Source organism: Acanthochromis polyacanthus, chromosome 19 (genome assembly GCF_021347895.1).
Source record: "Acanthochromis polyacanthus isolate Apoly-LR-REF ecotype Palm Island chromosome 19, KAUST_Apoly_ChrSc, whole genome shotgun sequence".
Lineage (NCBI taxonomy): Eukaryota > Metazoa > Chordata > Actinopteri > Pomacentridae > Acanthochromis > Acanthochromis polyacanthus.
In genome coordinates, this window is record NC_067131.1 from 17,116,402 (window position 1) to 17,136,709 (window position 20,308).

The 20,308-nt window shown below is 40.5% G+C and overlaps 1 long non-coding RNA gene across 1 annotated transcript; it reads right to left on the reverse strand.

The window, feature by feature from the left end:
• Nucleotides 1-622: 622 nt before the first annotated feature.
• LOC127531165 (uncharacterized) lies at nucleotides 623-18,899 on the reverse strand. The gene is made up of 2 exons (XR_007938157.1): nucleotides 16,749-18,899; nucleotides 623-1,226 (listed from the first exon to the last, which is right to left on the reverse strand). It is a non-coding gene; the product is annotated as an uncharacterized LOC127531165 (long non-coding RNA).
• Nucleotides 18,900-20,308: the final 1,409 nt, after the last annotated feature.

The following is a 20,308-nucleotide window of genomic DNA, read 5'->3' on the forward strand; positions in this document are numbered from 1 at the left end:
AAAATAAAGGAATAAAGTAAAGAATTGTGAAATACATATACTTTTTTTTTTTTTGGGGGGGGGGGGGGGGGGCATTCTTATGGTAGCAACCAAGATAATAACCTACCAGTATATTTAAACCCAAACAATGGTCTTATCCTAAATCTAGCCATGTAGTGTTGTAGCATGCTCCAATGCAAACAGCAACTGAAAATGCAATAAAGCATAAAAACATAAACAAGAAAAGCACTAAGAGAGCGCATTACCCAGCTTAGGCCGGTCAGTTGTATGATTTTCAATGGATAAGTCCCAATAAGTCCGAAGCGGTCGTTCTGTAGTAGGATCGCAATCATGTGATCGTCAGCAGGCAGCTGATGTAGTGTTCACTTGTAGTCATAGTTACAGTGACGCTATGCTGCTATGTCACAGTGACACAGAAATCCTTAACAAATCCAGACTATAAACTGCATCACTGCCAAAATCTAATCAGCTGGTCGTTGGTGTCATTTTTGATCTTCCTCGAAAGTTTCATACAAATCCGTTAGTCTGTTTTTAATGTTGCGAACAGACAGACAAATGTACACCGATCATCACATAACTCCACCGTGTTCCTTGGTGGAGTAAAAATTGTCATGGTCCCACATCAATTCAATTCAATTTTATTTATATAGCATCAATTACAGTCAAATTGTCTCAAGACGCTTTACAGAACCCATATGCCTGACCCCCAGAGCAAGCCCAAAGGCGACAGAGGCAAGGAAAACACCCTTTTAACAGGGGAAAAACATCGAGCAGAACCCGGCTCTATATAGGGGGGACCCATCTGAATGCTGGTCGGGCGGGTTGAGAGGGACAGAGGAGGGCAAGGGGGAGGGATGGGAGGAGAGGGAGGGCTGGGAAAGCAAGGAAAGTACAGCACACATTTGGATACATGTATGACAAGATATGTGACACAAACAAAGTGTAAGCTAACATTGAAAACTGACTCATAGTTTACTCTTATGATATACGGCTCTGACATTAAATATACTACATATATAACTAGCAGTAAAATTCAAACAGTATGTAGATTAACATAACAAGTATAGTGAGGGCGATGTAGAGTTGACTGGTGGAAAAGGGGAGCTGGAAGCGGAGGGCTGGAGGAAGGTCAGCAGCAGCATCCCACAGTGGACATGGTGGAGACTAGACCAGTTGGTGGAACATCAACCGCAGATCTGAAGCATCCAGCTCTGGGACCAGGGACACTCGGAGAAATAACACAGGGGGAAAGAGAGTGAATGTACTGCAATAACGGTATACATATTAAATGTAAAGGTAGATAGAGAAGGGCTCAGTGCATCAAGAGAAGTCCCCCAGCAGCCTAGGCCTATAGCAGCATGACTAGGGGCAGAACGAAGGGACGTCCAAGAGGGAGTCAGCTGTGCAAATGAAGACACAGGCCGAACCCCTCTGGGTCACCCAGTCAGCCCCAACTATAAGATTTGTCAAAAAGGAACGTTTTAAGCCTGATCTTAAAAATAGAGAGGGTATCTGCCTCCCGAATCCAAACTGGGAGCAGGTTCCACAAGAGAGGCGCCTGATAACTGAAGGCTCTGCCTCCCATTCTACTTTTAGAAATTCTAGGAACAACAAGTAAGCCTGCAGTTTGAGAGCGAAGAGTTCTACTAGGATAATATGGTACTATCAGATCTTTAAGATATGATGGAGATTGGTTACTAAGAGCTTTATATGTCAGAAGAAGGATTTTAAATTCTATTCTGGATTTAACAGGAAGCCAGTGAAGAGAAGCAAGTATAGGGGAAATATGATCTCTTTTGCTAACTCCTGTCAGTACTCTCTCAGCAGCATTTTGGATCAACTGTAGATGTTTGAGAGAGCTATTTGGACAACCCAATAATAAGGAATTGCAATAGTCAAGCCTGGAAGTAACAAAAGCATGAACTAGTTTTTCTGCATCACTCTGAGACAGAATGTTCCTGATTTTTACAATATTACGCAGGTGAAAAAAGGAAGTCCTACAGACTTGCTTTATGTGTGAGTTAAAGGACATGTCCTGGTCAAGAATAACTCCAAGATTCCTCACAGTAGTACTGGAGGCCAATGTGATGCCATCCAGAATAACTATTTGCTTTGAAAGCGAGTTTCTAAGATGTTTGGGGCCAAATACAATGACTTCAGTTTTGTCTGAATTTAACAGTAGGAAGTTAAAAGTCATCCAGGTTTTAATGTCCTCAAGACAACCTTGCAGTCTAGCTAACTGATCAGTTTCATCTGGCTTCATAGATAAATACAATTGTGTGTCATCTGCATAACAATGGAAGTTAATACAATGCTTCCTAATAATATTGCCTAAAGGAAGCATGTATAATGTGAAAAGTATCGGTCCTAAGACAGAACCCTGAGGAACTCCATGATTAACTTTAGTATGCTCAGAAGAGTCATTGTTGACATGCACAAACTGGAACCTATCTGATAAGTAGGATTTAAACCAGTCCAGTGCTGTCCCTTTAATGCCAATTGAATGTTCTAGACGCTGTAATAACATTTTGTGGTCGATTGTGTCAAACGCTGCACTAAGATCTAACAAAACAAGTATAGAGACTAGTCTATTATCTGATGCTATGAGAAGATCATTAGTAACTTTCACCAGAGCCGTTTGTGCTATGATGCACTCTGAAGCCTGACTGAAACATTTCAAACAAATTATTCCTTTGTAAGTGTTCGCATAATTGATTTGCAACTGATCTTTCCTAAATTTTAGAGAGAAATGGTAGGTTGGATATTGGTCTATAGTTAGCTAACACATCTGGATCTAAAGTGGGCTTTTTAAGCAAAGGTTTGATGACAGCAACCTTAAAAGCCTGTGGTACATAGCCTGTTACTAGAGAGAGATTAATCAGATCTAACATTGAAGAACTAATTAAAGGTAAAATCTCCTTGAAGAGTCTAGTTGGGATAGGATCTAAGAGACATGTTGATGGTTTGGATGTAGAAACTGTTGAAATTAGTTCAGAGAGACATAGACATGGGTATTGATTGCCAGTCTCTGAATGAAACTCTTGTGTATTGTGAACTTCTTGCAATTTTAATGTGTGAAGTGAAAATTCATGAGTCATGTGATGGATGCATGCTGGTAGAAAAAACAGACAAAAACAACACAGGAATACCATAATTTTATGGGCTTTATTGTAAAACTGAAACTCTTTGACACTTTTCGGCATTTTGGTGTGAGACTATTGCACAGAATACCTCCCATTGCTTTAACCATGAAGAGTTGATGCTCTTTTAAAGTCCCACTCTCGTCTATGAATATTTTCCAAAGAAAAAAACTCATTTCTCTGTGCCAAAGTTCCATATTTATCAAAGAATAAAGACACAGAATACACCTTCCTGCTAGTTTACAGAATTGGTTCCTTCACAATCATAACATATAAAAGCTTGTCTGCCTAAATAAGTGTTCATGAGAGTGTCATCAGTAGGGGGAAAATTTGGAGCTGGAAATACTGCTTGTTTAGCTCATGGTGCATGTTCCAGCATATACATACATGAAGGTTTTGTCCATGCTTGTTTTCAAAATGAATAAAATCAAGTTTAATACTGTGTAACATTTGCTGTCATACTTGTGGTGATGTTACTTGAAATTGTAAGAACTGTGCAGCAGTTCAAAGCAAAGATTTTTATTTCTTGAGACATGTTTACAATTTCGTTGTGATCCAGTAAGAATGAGTCTGTGACCCACTTTAAGAGTGTGAGCCACTGTCTTCGTGACTGTTCTGCGTATTTATAGAAATTCTTGGATGTATCAAAGATATGAAGAAACACTTAAACAAGATTTTTTTTTGAATTGTCTAACAAATTACTCCCAGGGGACCAATTTTCAGTCAGCCCTGATATTACCACTGTGCGCGGATGTTCTCACTAATGGTTTCAGTTATGATGATGGACATGTGGTGAGACATGCTAAAGCCATTCATCCCTGCCTCTATTGTTGGTGATAATGAAGTTATAATCTTCGCTGCAACTGTGGAGATTGAGCAACATCAAAGATCTGTTCTTTGTTCACTCTCAACTTGAGATGAATACACTCATTCCCTTCTCAATTTCCTGCTTTTCTTTCTTGGCAGTTCCTCTTCTCCGCTCCGCTCCTCTTTCAGGCTTAAAAGTCTGTCGCTCTTTGCTCGCTGATGCTGCCATTTTTCCTCTAAAACTCATCTCCATTTGGGATTTCTTGTACAAATCCTTCATTTCCATCAAAGACCTTCCTCCTTTTATGACTCTCTGTGTAAGACCAAATCAATACCTGCTCATGGCGAGAGGTGAGGAACCACCACTGGCATCAACAGACCAAACTATTTGTATCACTTAATTCAGTGGAGAGGTCAACGGACTAGAGGTTTGATTTTTTTAAATTATTTTTTTAAAATCCTGTGGACAAACAAACCGACCAGTTTAAAGGCTAGCTTGACAGGCAGGGCGGCTGTTGATCAAAAGGCCTCATTAACATTTCAATCTGCCGCTGCCCAGATAAGACAACGACAGCCATTTTGAGATGGGCGCCATCTGTCAGATGTGCTGGGTGGCCAATAATGACGGTGATATTTCATGTATGTTATCGCAATCTGCACGCGTCTATCTTTCAAATAACAGATGCCATGGGTTTAATGTGTCTACCTTCCATTTTAATGAAAGAAGGTGTTTGTGATTTGCAAACAGATTTTTTCTTCTTATTTACAAGTTTAAAGGATAAATTGAGTAATCACTCCCTTGAAGTGGAAACCGAACATTAACCAGGTTCCACGGGCCTTAAAAGTCCTCGAATGTATTTAGATTTGAGAAAGATGAATTATTAAATCAGTGCATGAGCGCTCTATGGATCAAGAATCCACATCCTGAACCAGGGTATGGATTTTTCCTGAATATGGCTTCTTCAAAAATATTTTACCTGAAATATGACAAGACTGACAAAAACAAGACCTCACAGTTCAAATCTGTTAAACACTAGCGATGAATCAGTGAATGAAAAAAACAAAACAAGACCTCACAGTTCAAATCTGTTAAACACTAGCGATGAATCAGTGAATGTGATGCCTGCCTCGTGTGTTTGGTCTATTCAGTAAATGTCAGCAGTTGGCATGCTCATGTACAGTATCCCGCCAGCTGCTGGAGAAACATGTTGACGGTCAAATCAAATGAACTATTGATCCTTTTCTCCTTTTCAACACAAGATCACACCCTCGTAATTGTGGGGACGGAGAGTAGGCAAGTAAGAAAGAGAGAGCGAGGGCAGGATGTGGAGGAAAAGCAAGAGGAAAATGTGAGGCACACTGCAAAAAATGTTTCTGTTTTATGAAAACTTTTCAACAGTTTTTTAAGTTTTTAATATTTTGCTGTTATTTTACAAACTTTGCCTGTTTGTTTAAACTAAGAAAATAAGTTTAAAAAAAAAGTAAATTTACAAACCTTGGCTAAAACTGTAATAATAATAAAATATAAAAATGTGTTTTTAAAAATAATGATTCATTCTTTTACAATGTTTGATTGTAAAATGGAATTATTGGCAGATATGGCAGATATTTGCCATCATTTGAAGAAAAAAAGTACATTAGTTTGTGAGAAGCTATGAGAAATATTTTTTTAAATCACAGGAAAAAGTGTTAAATTATATGCTGACTGTAAAAAATACATTTTACTAAAAGAGTTTTTAAAATAAAATCAGCAAAAAAATTATTTGACAAACATTTCCTGTTAATTGAAAGGAAAAAAAATGTGAATTAAGGATTGAAAAATGCAGAAACATTTTAATTATTTCACACATTTTCCCTTTTTAAAAAAATTACAGCTAAAATCTAGAAAAATCATAAAAAAATATTAATTTACATACTGACTGATATACAAAAAACAGCCTAAAACTCCAACCAGTGTCCACATCAGAAATCTGTAAATTTGTTCTTTCACAATATGTGATTGTAAAATGACACTAATTCACTGTATTAAATCTGATAAATAAGATAAAAAAACATAACAAAAAATATTTGTAGTTATGTTCGCTGCTTATACATGTGCCAAACATTACTTTATTAAAACTTTTTTTTAATCTGATATTTTTGGAAAACTTGCTGCCAGATTTTTAGCATTTCTTTACGGATTTATTTTCTTTTCATAGTGCAAAGACAACCTCAGCCTGTGAGTAAGCGACAAATTATTTCAGTCACGTGTTATGCGAATGAATTATGAAAGCTGTGTTCTATATCCAAGGTCCTCTGTGCGTTTGCTGTGTGTGCGGCTGACTTGTTGCCTGGCTGCTGTTTAGCTAAAATGAACATGACTGAGAGCCAGAGTTTAACTACGCAGTGAATCCAGCCTGAGGAGTGCAGGATGTTTAACAGCAGCTCAACTGATCTGACCACTCACAGCGTCACAGTCCCTGCACTGAAATACCCGAGAAGAACGAATTAAACAGAACAAAGTCAAGCCTCCGATCTGCTCAGGTGTAGGATGCATCCCTGGCATCATTTAAGTCCACTTACAAACACTAACAAGTTAGACTTTTATTGCCCCACAGAACAAAATGAACTGATGGGGGGTCGATGAGGGTTGTTGATCAATACTACTGATTCAATAATTGTTCAACCACTCAGTCTAAAAAGCCTTTTTCTCTGCGTTTCTCGGTGTTATGAAGTCCACATTGTGCTTGTGGATACATCTAACTAAATCTAATACGCTGACTCCTTTCTTTGCCAGATTTGTTGCCATTCCTGCTAGTGGCAGATAAAGTTTGATAGAGGCAACGTTTCACTCAGCGCCAGCTTTAACTGCTAATAGTGGATGGAACACGCCAATACATTTATGTGGTCCTTCTGTGGGAGGCAAATGAAATGAAACACATCCAACCACAATGAATCTTAATAGGTTTCTGCACCATTATGAATATTTCTAGTAGTTTTGGCATTAATTTTATATTTGCTCCCTTCACACTCAGAAGATTCAGCAGAACTGAGAAACAGGTGAAGAAGAGAAGATGGGTGTGTTAATTGGAGGTGAAGAGGGAACAAAAAGACAAGCATCAGGCGTGGTAGCTTTCTCTGACATGCTCAATCAAAAAGACTATTATGACACAACCCACTGCTGGATCATTGCCTAAAGCCTGCTACTGCACAGGGTGTGCTCACTTAAATTCAGTGAAGCAGCAATTGCATCAGGGTTTAATCTTGTAATGTTAGTTTTCTTTCTTGTGATTGCTTCTTCGACTTTGTAGCGGTGGTTTTTAGCTCTGGGGCTTCCTGGCAGCAGTCAGTGAGCACAGTGTGGTTTGCGGTGTCACCTGGACTGGCAGTAAAGTGCTATGTGGCAATATCTGGGTGTGAGCGCTGTGTTTGGGTGAGCTGAGAATTCATTCTCTTGCCTCACACTGTAATATGACTCTGACTGTCTCTTTCTTCACTGTTGTTTTTGCTGGACCAGTGGAACATTTAATTAGAATTTATTAGCCACAGTTGTTTTTTTGAATGAATTCGGAGGCTTAGCACAGATCTTGAGCTGGATATGTCGATTACTGTGTTTGTTTGCATTAAATAAGCTGATAACCCTTTCTTGGGTGGTAGCCACTGGACACATGTCAGAATCAGAAACCTGAAGGGAAATTGCTACAGTTACAGTTGCTCCCTTTCAAAGTCAGAAATATAAACAGTACAAAATATACAGAGGTAAACATAAGTCAAAAAATATGTCCTAAATATTAAAACACCAAATTATAAGCTTCTAAAATTCCTGAAGGAATTCTACAATGCAAATGACTAGTCATGGTTCAAAAATGCATGCTTATGTACATTTTGAAGTATCAGAAAAAGTTGATAAAAACAGGTAATCTTCTTTAAAAAATGGCAAAAAAGTGTTTCAGCCTCACTTGAGTTGTTTAACATGTTGCAGAAATCTGATTGGCTGTAGTTGGACATTCGGGTATTTTTTTTTAGCATTCTACATTTGAGCTACTATGTATTGAGACATACTAAATCTTTTCTAGCATATGGTAGTATAGAGATTGAAACACAACTGTTTATTACAAGCCATGCATAACGTAGCCTATACTGCCAACTTTTGACAACATTTCAAATTCACTTGACGCATACAGCACATGGAAACATGACTGCTTGACTCAACACACAGTCAAGCCCGAAATTATTCATCCCCGGAGCAAATTTCAACTTAAAGTTACTTCCATTCAACCAGCAAGTTTTGTTTTTTTATTGGAAATGACACAGATGCTTCCCAAAAGATAATAAGATTATGTACAAAAGGCATCATTGTGGAAAAAAAATATTTCTCAGCTTTTATTGACATTTCAAAGTAACCTGTAAGTCAAAATTTGCTAGGGGTATGAAAATTTTCGGGCTTGACCGTACATGGTTTGCTATTCGAATAAAGATTTCTGTGTTATCTTGTGACAAAAAATGTACATATATGTGAACAATTTTGTAAATGTTTTTTTTATTTACATTGTTAGTAGTAGTAGTAGTAGTAGTAGTAAGTAGTCTGTATTAGTTATTACTCAGTAATAAAGTAATAAAACATTGGAAAAGTGAACTCGGACAGCGTTCGTCTTGTCAGTTGAACAAAGTCACCAAGTTCTTTTTGTTTAGAAGGTTGCAATTATTTATCTCAAAGGTTTTGGACTCCTGATCAAAAGGTTGAGAGTTCAAAGCCCAGCACTACAAAGCTGCCACTGCTGCCTCCTTAAGCAAGGCATCCAAATAATTTTTTGAAAACACTGCACCTAGAGTATGCATTTGAAAATCTGAAATGTTAATTCTCGTGTTGTATCAGCCTCATATACAATCATCAATGTTTGTTGAAGTCGATTTAATTGGTTCAGTCTGAATGGATAAAATTTAAATTCACGCATTTTTAAAACATCCACCTTTAACCAAGCCCAAGCAAATACAGCAAACCTGTATTTACTAGGTATTTACCCCTTCACTCCCTCACTGCCTCCACCTCCCAGCCACCAGCACCACCACTGCACAATCACTGAAATTAGTCCAATCAAGCCAGTGAGCAGCGGTTAAGTGGGGAAGCCTGCATTTAGTGGGTTTTTCACTTTAGAATTATAGGAGCTGCTGTTGCTGCCACTCAGAGCTTAGTCATCTGAAGACTTCGTCATGAAACTCATTTAATATGAGGTTGGTGCAGCTTCACAGGCTCACATACTGTGTGTGTCTCTGAAACTTGCAGCTCCACATCTCTCTGCTATATTCAGAACACAGAGTGATGCCAAGAAATCGACGTACATTTCAGCATGAGAGTGTTTTATTGATCTTTGCATGCTGAAGGCAGTCAGGAGTTGTGATATACATTTCAGATAATGTGTTTCGAAGTGTGTGTGTGTGTGTGTGTGTGTGTGTGTGTGTGTGTGTGTGTGTGTGTGTGTGTGTGTGTGTGTGTGTGTGTGTGGAGGGATGGTGAACAAGATGCACATCTGACTTCAATATCAGCACCTTAACGTTGTCAGTGTGAGAGTATTAGCATGCTGATGTTAGCATTTAGCCCAGATCACAGAGCTGCTAGCTGCTAGTACAACTGTGTATTTGAGGGCACTGAGTTCAGAGGCCACTGACTGTTTGTAGAAGTTAGAAGTGATTGAATGCATCAACTAAATCAGCTCCTGTCCATCCCATTTTCCCAATCAATCCCACTTTGGATACTGCAGCAGCTCTCCAGATATTTCCTCCGGCTGGGGATCAATAGTAGGATTGAATGATTGAAGACTACTAATCCAATTGACTTTTCCACGCTCTTTGACAGGGATCTATTCAGAGGCCCGGAATTGTTTTCCTTTGCGTTCCTTAATTTAAAGTGGGCTAAATGACCGATAGAGACAGACGGCATTAGTGTCTTTGGGCCTGATTGTGATCACTGGCTGCAGAGTGTATCTATGCTTGGTTTGAATTTGTCATTGTACACAGGCTCTGCTCCTCAGTGGAAGTCAGTGGTATCCATTTAGGTGAGTGCTATTACAAATCAGCTGGCCTTCCACTGCATTTACCTTGGCACAGCATCCTTTGCTCTGAAATGCGCTGGACGCTGTAGGCGCTTCCTTTGAATTCAAGCCTCTTTGAAAGACTGGGACATACAGCACAACAGGACTCTGACTTTATTATGTTCAACAAACAAGCAGCAAATATGAGCCCCGCCAGGAAACCATTTCAACCTCATCCCTATTTTTGGGTGATTGCAAGAGTCACGCATATCTGTGCTGATTGAGAACAAGGAGCTCTGCATCCATTGTTACATGCTACTATTGATATTTAGATGGACACGCAATCATCCTAACAGTCAAAGAGGTTTCTCTCTCAGGTGCACTTGGAATTCAAAGGAAAAACTGAAATCTTGCCATCTTTGTACTACGCTCACTTCAAGACCTTGGTGGCTCACAATAACCCATCTCAGCCATATACTTACCAATGCCCTCTATCTTTCATTGTTCTGAATGCCTGTTGCCTGTAAAGGACCTCAGGTAGAAGGAAATGAGATGCAGCGGGAGGCCTGAGAGAAAGCCTTTTACTGGTTTAAGATCAGCCACAGGTATTAAGCTGCTCTCAGGGCCCAACAAAGCTCCGGCAAAAAGCCCAGGCAGGCAGGTGGGAGCATAAACAACGGGGGATCAGATAGAGTGAAATCATTGAGATACACGGAGGCCCGGTAATCTGGGAAAAACAGAAAACGGAGGCTTTAATGTTTGTTTTGTGCTCTAAAGAAAATTAGTGTCGGACTGTGTTGGTATTTGATGTTGGAATAAAGGATCAGGAAATGCTGATACCGAATTCATATTTTGTGAATGTGCTTTTTTCTCTTGTGTTCTCTCACATCATCATTTCTATCTCGGCTATATCTGGCTCTATACTCAGTCTGCACCCTTAATCCTGCCTCTATCCCCTCCTTCATACCTTTCTGTATCACACATACTTAAGAGTTTTTTTTCTTCCTTTTTTCTTGGTTAACTGCTGGCAAGAAACAGAGCCTCTGCCTTTTTCCTCTCCTTTGCCGTTTCAAGCACGTCACCATTCTAATGCAATCAAGGCCAGCCACCTGCCCTGGCTACCACCTATTACAACAGAGCTTTTGTCTTCTCACACAAAGACAGAGGGCCTCTGTTTGCAGGAGGACGGGGATGGACAACTCGATTGACAGAATGCGAAACTGAAGGACAGAATCTGACTCCAGCGCAGGTTTGTGCGACCTTTATGTTGAACTAAACAGGAATTTAGTGAAGCACACATCTACAAAAGAAAAAAAATGAATTCAAATGTCTTTCAGGCCGCATTGTTGTAATGTAAAAACCCTTCTCACGTTTTAAACTCAGTTGAGGGATTACATGGTTCTTTAGAGGATTCAACGCCCTCCAGCACAGGAAACCATTTCAAAAGGGAAATAACTAGTATCATGCTGCAAAATTAACATTTTTATATGTGAAGTTTTCATCCCACAGATGACGTGTCCTTTGGACTACAGAGTGAAGTGGAGGAAGAGTAAAGATGAGTTCCTGTGTGTGTTCATCTATTAAGAGGAACAATATCAATATCTATGACATGAGCAGAGGGCACTTTAGTCACTGCAATCTTAAGGGAAATAAGACAGGAAAGGTTTAGTGTAAAGCTAAATCAATATGTCCTTTAAATGGCAAAAACACAGACGGTGGAGGTCTTTCACGCGCTATCCATCTGATAGTGTTAGCAGTAATAGAGTCTGATGTGTGGTATGTTTTATGAGGCAGTAATACTTCAAGGTTTGCCATATTTTACTCCAACTGATAATATCCTCTACTGCCTTTACTGCAGCTGATATCATAAAGCAAAATCCTGCAAGCTGCAGTATAAAATTGCAAAAACAATAAAATTACAGATGCAGAAAGAGCAGACATAAAGGCAAGCATGTTTCGTGGCTCATATCACCGAGTATTAGGGAGCACATTGGAACATGTCCCACCCCCCGCATGGCTTCACTTTTAATCTTGTTCTGTTTCTAATGCATTTGCATGGTGAGAACTATTTCTGTAAAAGAAGAAGGGAAAAAAACCTGTTTGCTCTCCAAGATTGAGAAATGGACGAGGGTGAGACTTTATCGCAATTTTGTCTGACATTCGATAAGGAAAGTGGAGGAGAACCAGCTGCCCTTCTTTCTGCCGCTCCCTCATTCAATAAAGCTCCCATTGAGGGGAGGAAAACAGAGGACGTGCCTTCTCTTTTCACCCTGAGGGAAAGTACCTCACATTGAGGCTATCACTGAAAGGTCAAGCTGCTCTGAATCTCATGGAAAACTCCATTCAGGATACACACTTTCCGTGCCATACTGGGCTCCGTCCAGCTATCATCTCTCTTACAATAACATTTCCGCGACCCAGCGGGGGAATATGAGCTCCAGAGGTGTAGAGAATGTCAGGACAACGCTCTGACCTTTTGATCATCGTGAATACAGATGGGCATCTAACACTCTGTTGATGTCACAAATGCAACCTGTGTCTTTCGCATTTACGGTGCCCTTTCACTCTGTCACTGCTCTATGTGATGTCTCTCTGTAACACATCCAGTTTTAACATTTACATATCTTTTTATTTATGTGGCACCTTTCAAAAGTGGGATTAGAAAGTGCCTCACAAAGCAAAGTCACACATTAATAAACATCCACCAGTGGCGATGCTTTCTCCAACTGCCATATAGATCCTTATGGAATACATTTCCTATCATAATTCAAGAGCATTTTAAATTGATTTGAGGGCAGCATGTATCGATTTCATTCTCAGATTTCGTAATATTGTCTCTCATAACTCTGCTCTCGCGCTCAAATTTGCTCTGCGCGTGCTCAAACTGTGTCCTCGCACTCGGTTACGATGCTGCTTGCGCAGATTTCTTGCGCTCAAACTCAAACTCTTCCTCTTGCTCTCACGGAACTTCTGCTCACGGATCTCTGCTCTGCTCTCGGATTTTTTGTGTATCAACGCTGTCAACCAATAGAAGGCCGGCTAGCTTTGACCAATCACATTATCCCTGTTTGTATACGGGTGCGTTCGTTGTTTTTCTGAGGAGCGTCGCATAAGGGCGTGCACTCTTTCAACAGGTTTTAGCCACTCCCTACCGCCGGGGCTGTAATAAATGTGATTTCTTTTATTTTTTTGACCATTGTTGGAATAAAATATCATTCAATACATACAACAGCGTCCGAGCTTCTCATTAAAACGGCAATATTGTATAATAATAGCGGCATCGAACACTGCTCTTTGAGGTGTGCTGGCGGAAAAAACAATGTTCGCTGCTTTAAGACCACTTACAAACACTAACAAGTTAGACTTTTATTGCCCCACAGAACAAAATGAACTGATGGGGGGTCGATGAGGGTTGTTGATAAATACTACTGATTCAATGATTGTTCAACCACTCAGTCTAAAAAGCCTTTTTCATCGCATTTCTCTGTGTTATGAAGTCCACATTGTGCTTGTGGATACATCTAACTAAATCTAATACGCTGACTCCTTTCTTTGCCAGATTTGTTGCCATTCCTGCTAGTGGCAGATAAAGTTTGATAGAGGCAGCGTTTCACTCAGCGCCAGCTTTAACTGCTAATAGTGGATGGAACACGCCAATACATTTATGTGGTCCTTCTGTGGAAGGCAAATGAAATGAAACACATCCAACCACGGGTGCGTTCGCTGTTCTGAGGAGCGTCGCATAAGGGCGTGCACTCTTTCAACAGGTTTTATCCACTCCCTACCTCCGGGGCTGCAATAAATGTGATTTCTTTTATTTTTTTGACTACTGCTGGAATAAAATATCATTCAATACATACAATATGATATGAAATAAAATCTGGAGTCAGATTTTGTTGGGTCACTTAACAAAATCTGACTCCCCTACTATTTTGGGAATGAAAGAAGTGGCAACCTGCAAACTTTCTCAGCTACAACATCTGCACCTCTGCTGCTGCTGTGTAAAGTATCAAGTATGTCGTACCGCTAGCTTCAGGATGGTGACATTGTTTTCTCCACCAGCACACCTCAAAGAGCAGTGTTCGATGCCGCTATTATTATACAATATAGCCGTTTTAATGAGAAGCTCAGACGATGTTGTATGTATTGAATGATATTTTATTCCAACAGTGGTCAAAAAAATAAAAGAAATCACATTTATTACAGCCCCGGAGGTAGTGAGTGGATAAAACCTGTTGAAAGAGTGCACGCCCTTATGTGACGCTCCTCGGAAAAACAGCAAACGCACCCGCATACAAACAGGGATAATGTGATTGGTCAAAGCTAGCCGGCCTTCTATTGGTTGACAGCGTTGATACACAAATAATCCGAGAGCAGAGCAGAGATCCGTGAGCAGAAGTTCCGTGAGAGCAAGAGGAAGAGTTTGAGTTTGAGCGCAAGAAATCTGCGCGAGCAGCATCGCAACCGAGTGTGAGGACACAGTTTGAGCACGCGCAGAGCAAATTTGAGCACGAGAGCAGAGTTCTGAGAGACAATATCACAAAATCTGAGAATGAAATCGATAAATGCTGCCCTCAAATCAATTTAAAACGCTCTTGAATTATGATAGGAAATTTATTCCATAAATCCTGACTTCTTCTCCTTGTAAGACCTTAAAATCAACACTAAACCTACGCTGGACTCACAGTTACGGCCTTGTAACTGAACTTGACAAATAAATCTATACAAGGGCACTAAGTTCCTGGGCTCACTCACAAACAGGTGGCGTGACTTCCATTTTTTTTGTGCATAACTGTGTACTATAAAGCCTTATATCACTGTCCACAGAAGAAAATAATTGCAATCAAAGGAGAAAGTAGAAGAAAACTTTGAGCTGGCTACTGCTGTTTCATTTTAACGCGTCCGTCCATACAGCACAGGTGGCAGAAGCATCCAAATGTGGCTTTGAACTGTTGCCTTGTGCACAGTACTCACCCAACCTGGCACTGTCTGGCTTCTGTTTCACAAACTGAAATCCCACTTGTGTGGGGTGAGATGATGAAGTTGAGGAGAAACTGGACGCTCAAGATGTGACCTTCTTCTCAGAAGGGACAGCGAAGCTTCAACATTAGTGGACCAAGTGCATAGAAATTAAAGGAGACTATCTTCAAAAATAACACAGGAACAATCTTTCTTCTGTGACGTTTTCTGGTGAGAACTTTTCAAAGTACTCCCATACATCCTGTGCCTGGATCACCACAGGTTTCTAGCCATGCTGATGCTTAAGCAGGTCAGTTCGTCCACCACAGTGATCCTGATGCAAACTGACAACTGGACGGGTCGCCATTAAATCTGTTCCCCAGCAGACGATTCTACACAACCTTAGTGACCCTCTGACTTTTCCTTTACCACCATCATCACTTTGTGACATTAGTTTTAAGACAATCTCAGTACCTCTCCTGAGCAGCTGTACTTGAAGGCGAGCTGAAAAGCCAACCATCACAGAGATGGTGGAGACAGAAGCATTGTCTGAATGTGGATAACAGCTCACCTCTTGACTTGAAGACATTTGCATTTGTGCGTTCGCACAAAAAGTGACGAGAGAATCAGAAAAAAAGACTGCTAGAGAGAGAGAGAAATGCAAGTGCCTCTTCTTTCTCACCCCTACATGGCACTGAAGTAGGTGTGAATGGTGACCTGCTAGTCTCAGAGACTTGCAGAAAGGTTCAGATTGTGTGTTCCTAATTGGGAGTTATGGTTTCTGCAGCTATTTGGCCATCCTACAAGCAAGTCTGAAAGAGTACACTGGTAGCTTTGGACCCAACTCTAGCATCTGGGTCGTTTTGTGGCTAAATAGCCCCACAATTACTGTAAAATAATAATATTACATTTTATTCATAGAGTGACTGCCAATCTTTTCAGGGCTGCATCTCGTACAGTGTCAGCTAGGTCAGGCTCCGGACCCCCGATACCTTTAAGGTACTCATAAAGGCTTATATGAATTTTAAAAAGCAGTAATAGAAAGCAGTACAATAAATCATGTAACACACCAAACTGATCAAAACGAAACTGTTCTGAAGAGGTGGCTGTTGAGTAGTGACCTGGACATGAAAAGACTGATTTAGTCTTGGCCGTGGTACAGTTGCTCAATCCCTGAACTGTTCACATGACAAAGTGTTCTTGGGTACAACACGAAACCCCAAATTGCTACCACCTCGCATGGCATTTTTGCGTTCACGCATTGTCCAGAGTGAAGGGACAGCAATGGAGAATGCTCTGTTGCTCCAAGTATAATCCTGAGTGGTGTAGATTGAGGATTGGCATGAGAGGAGCCGTGTGAAGGAGAATGATGATGGAACAGGATGGCAAGGAGGAAATTGTAAATGGTTAGCACTTAAATAACGCTGTTCTACATTGGCTGTACTCAAGACACTTTACAATTTTTCCGACTTCCCCATGGACGTAACCACCATCTCAGAAGTGAGGGGGACAAATTTTTCAGAGCGATTTATCATTCTCTTACATTTAATTGCACCGTCCTTAGTGGCTAAAGAACCACATAATCCCTAACAGCCACAGTACAATACCAGGGGACCAACGAGGCTAGTTCTTTAAACTATAAAGTATAAAACTTTAAACTATAAAATCTAAAGTTTTAGTGGCCAAACTCTAGTTGAGTTGACAACAATGTCCCTTGAACATCTACTGGACGAGTAGCCAAAGGTGCCAAACACTGAACATGAAATGATCAGTAGTGCCTGGTTTCTCCCTGCAATAGATATCTTATTTTCAGAAAGTTATAATCTCTCCTTACCTGTAAAGACCCTACATCCTTGTCCCTGCTGCTGGCCTCTGATCCATCTCCTCCCTGACTCTGCTCTTTCTGTTATGGCAATAAACATAAAAAAAATGTGGTAAGAAAAATTCTGAAATAGCATTAGGAAGAGTAAAAATTGCAGTAGAATTTAACCTCAAAATCACTTTAACCCATAGATACATATTTTTTTCTCAGCCACTTATATATATTTTTTTCACCTCTGCAGACCCTGCATGGTCAACATTACTGCTGGCCGCCGCCTTTGGTCCATCTCCTGCCTGACTCTGCTCTTTGTTATGGAAATAATCATTAAAAAATCTGAAAATCAAAATTCTGAGATAGAATTAGAAAGAGAAGGAGTAAAAAATAGTTGTAAATTTATACCATAGATAGCCTATTCTTTTTTCTCCTCCCTGACTCTCCTCTTTTGGGACCAAAAGACTTAAATACATGGAGAGCAATTGTGAGCACATCTTCTGCCCAGAAATGAAAGAGGACTGGGTTTATTCCAAGAATAAACTAATTAGCAAGTAATGTAACAGAGGCAACCACATTTGAATTATTGTTAACTAGCTTAACATATTGATATATTGCCACGTTTTACCTTGTCATCATTTAGCTAACAAGTCTAACATTGTTTGCATCCAACAAGGTCACACAACTTACACGGTTTGTTTGGAAAAAACTGTGTAAAGTTTTTTGCTTCTTGCTAGCTCTAGCTGGTTTGCTAAACATTACTCCAGACGCACGTTCAGCACTGCTCAGCACAGCAGCACGTCTCCTCTGGAACACCTGCGTTAGCATGCGCTCATGGTGCATTCAAAGACGGCTCGGGAAAACACGTTACTGGATGCTAATAACGGGTTTAGCTGTTGTAACGGCTGAAAAAAGTGCGGGGGACAGAGGGGACAGATGTGGAAAGTGCGGGGGACATGTCCCACGCGTACCCCGTGTCCGTTACGCCCATGGACTTCCCACTGACACACCTGTGGTGGTGGAGAAGCCATCGGGAGCAGCTTCAGGTTCAGTGTCTTTCCCAATAACATTTCAGCACATGCAGGGGAACCTACCTTGTAATTGGTGGGTAATCCACTCTGCCACCTGAGCCACATCCACCTAGAAACCAGGAGGTGGCCTAGTTATAGAGGGCTTTGAGAGTTAAGAGTGCAACTTTGAAATGTATCTCTTGTGGGGCAGGAAGCCAGCGAAGCTTCTGAGTGCGATGTGGTCATGGAAGCGAGAGTAAGAGGATGCACTGGAGTTTATTTAGGACTTTGGATCATGTACCATAAAAAACGCTGCTGCAGTAGTAAATTCTGGAGTCGATGAAGGCAGCGGATAAGTAAAGTGACGGACGGAGACGAGCTAGGTTTTTTAGGTCGGAAAAAGACAGTTCTGGTGATTTGATTGACGCCGTGTTCGAAGGAGAGTTTGCTGTCGAAAATGACTCAGAGGCTGCAAATGTGTGAGGAAAGAGACAGAGTGGAGATATAGATGGTGAGGCGGGAAATGTAAGTGGCTTTGATACAAGTAAACATCACTGACCTCCTGGCCCTGTGAATTACTGTAACAAAGAAGGTATATATATCCCTTAACTCACACTCTGTTTCCTACAACAAGGCACTCTAGATACAAGTGGAAGCCAGCCAGTGCTTAGATAAAAATGCTGGCAGTAAAACAAACCCTTGAATGAATGGCGCATTGTTGATCAATTCACCATTGATCATGTAGTGGCAATTTGATTGCACTGAAGTATAAAATGGATCATAAAAGGAGCTACAGTATAAAATTTTGCTAAGTGTTTTTGTATGGTTTTATGGCCCAGTAAGCGCAATAACTCTCTGAAACATTATCCACAAAACACATTTTATCCATAGAAATCCCTCTAACGGCAGTTTTGTGGCTTTGTGGAAGCTTTGCGGCTCTACCATGAGAGGCTAAAGCCAGACTTGTACCTCCGAGCAGAAAAATGAAGATGAGTGTCGCTGTGACTGTTTGTCCTTCCACATATGTGCACATACAGGCTATACAGTGGAACAACTAGGGCAGATTTGCACAGTATAGAGTCCACTACTTTTTGCAAACCTCATGTTTGTGTAGACATTTTGTGTGTTGCTGGCTTAGAGACGGTAGAAGTGAAGAGGAAATCAAAGATGGGATAATGCAAAGAAAAATGATAAGAAAATATAACAAGTATACTCAGGAGAGGAGAGGAGAGGAGAGGAGAGGAGAGGAGAGGAGGCTCATGACAGGTCTACGGGAGGGTGTTGAAATGAGGAAAAGATGAAGAGGTGGAGACAAACTAAGAGGGAGGCACAAGTTGCAAAGTCAGCATTCAGTAGTCAGGTCTATGTGTGGGAGCTCCTAGGTGAGCTGCAGAAAGCTGGTAGAATTGGCAAGTTAGTTAGTGTGTGCACACGTGTGTGTGTGTGTGTGTGTGTGTGTGTGTGTGTGTGTGTGTGTGTGTGTGTGTGTGTGTGTGTGTGTGTGCATTGTCCACTATCCACTGTGAGTAAAGATCCTGGATGGAATAGGTTCATATATCATTCTCCTAATGGTGCTGGCCCTGAGTCAAATCTCTGAGATATCTCTTTCTCTCTCATTTTGACTTAACGACTTTGGGATCTGTCTCCATTTAGCACTATTTTAGCTCAGCTGTCATAACTGCTGAGATTTACTGCAGAGCGATTTCTCCACTCCCACTGCATTTAGCAACCCAAACATGTCTCTGCCACGGCGAACGGCCGGATTAATAGTGAGATTTCAGTGTTTTCAAGCCATCGGGATGTTTATATATCCTTTTCAGGTCCCAGCATCGGGCTCTTGCGGAACACCGTCTCCTTGTGAAGGCGGTCTGCACTAAACCCGTAAAATGTTCTAATATAAATGTTGATTTTGTGAGATGCTATCTGTAAAAAGAGGTCATGTAAAAGCATAGAGGGAGCAAAAAATTTGTTTAGCAAAAAGAGCATGTCACAAGATAAGAATGTTTTTCACTCAAATGGCGGTTATAGCGATTAATTCAAATATTTGCATGAATTTGAATGCGTGGGAAAAAATAACATTCTGAATGAAAGGTACAGACATTAGAGTGAAAGCAAAGCAGTTTAATAGGAATGGGAAAAATCCAGAGCTGAAATGTAGGCATAGAGAGTGTTTGCTGAAACTTTTAATGAAAATTTAAATTAAAGTGAGTAGAACGGGTGCCAAAACTCTACTAAGGTACAAGTAAGAAATTCCTCATTTAAAATGTGAAACAATATTTTAAAAAAAACACATGTGTCTCAAAGTTCTGGAATGTGATGCAGGGAACAGTTCTGACTGAAGCAGTTCCACTTTACTTTAGTTAACTAAGTTTTCTCAAAAAAGTTGAACTGCAACTATTTACTATTTTCAACATCAATAAATCTGAATATTTAAATGTGCTGTGTATGAAAATCAGAATCAGTCATTAGAGCCCCAGCAACTCAGACCAAAACAGCCAGTGCATCCACCACATCTGCCTCCTCCCTTAACCTTTCATTTACAACCAGATGGGTGACATACATGACAGCCAA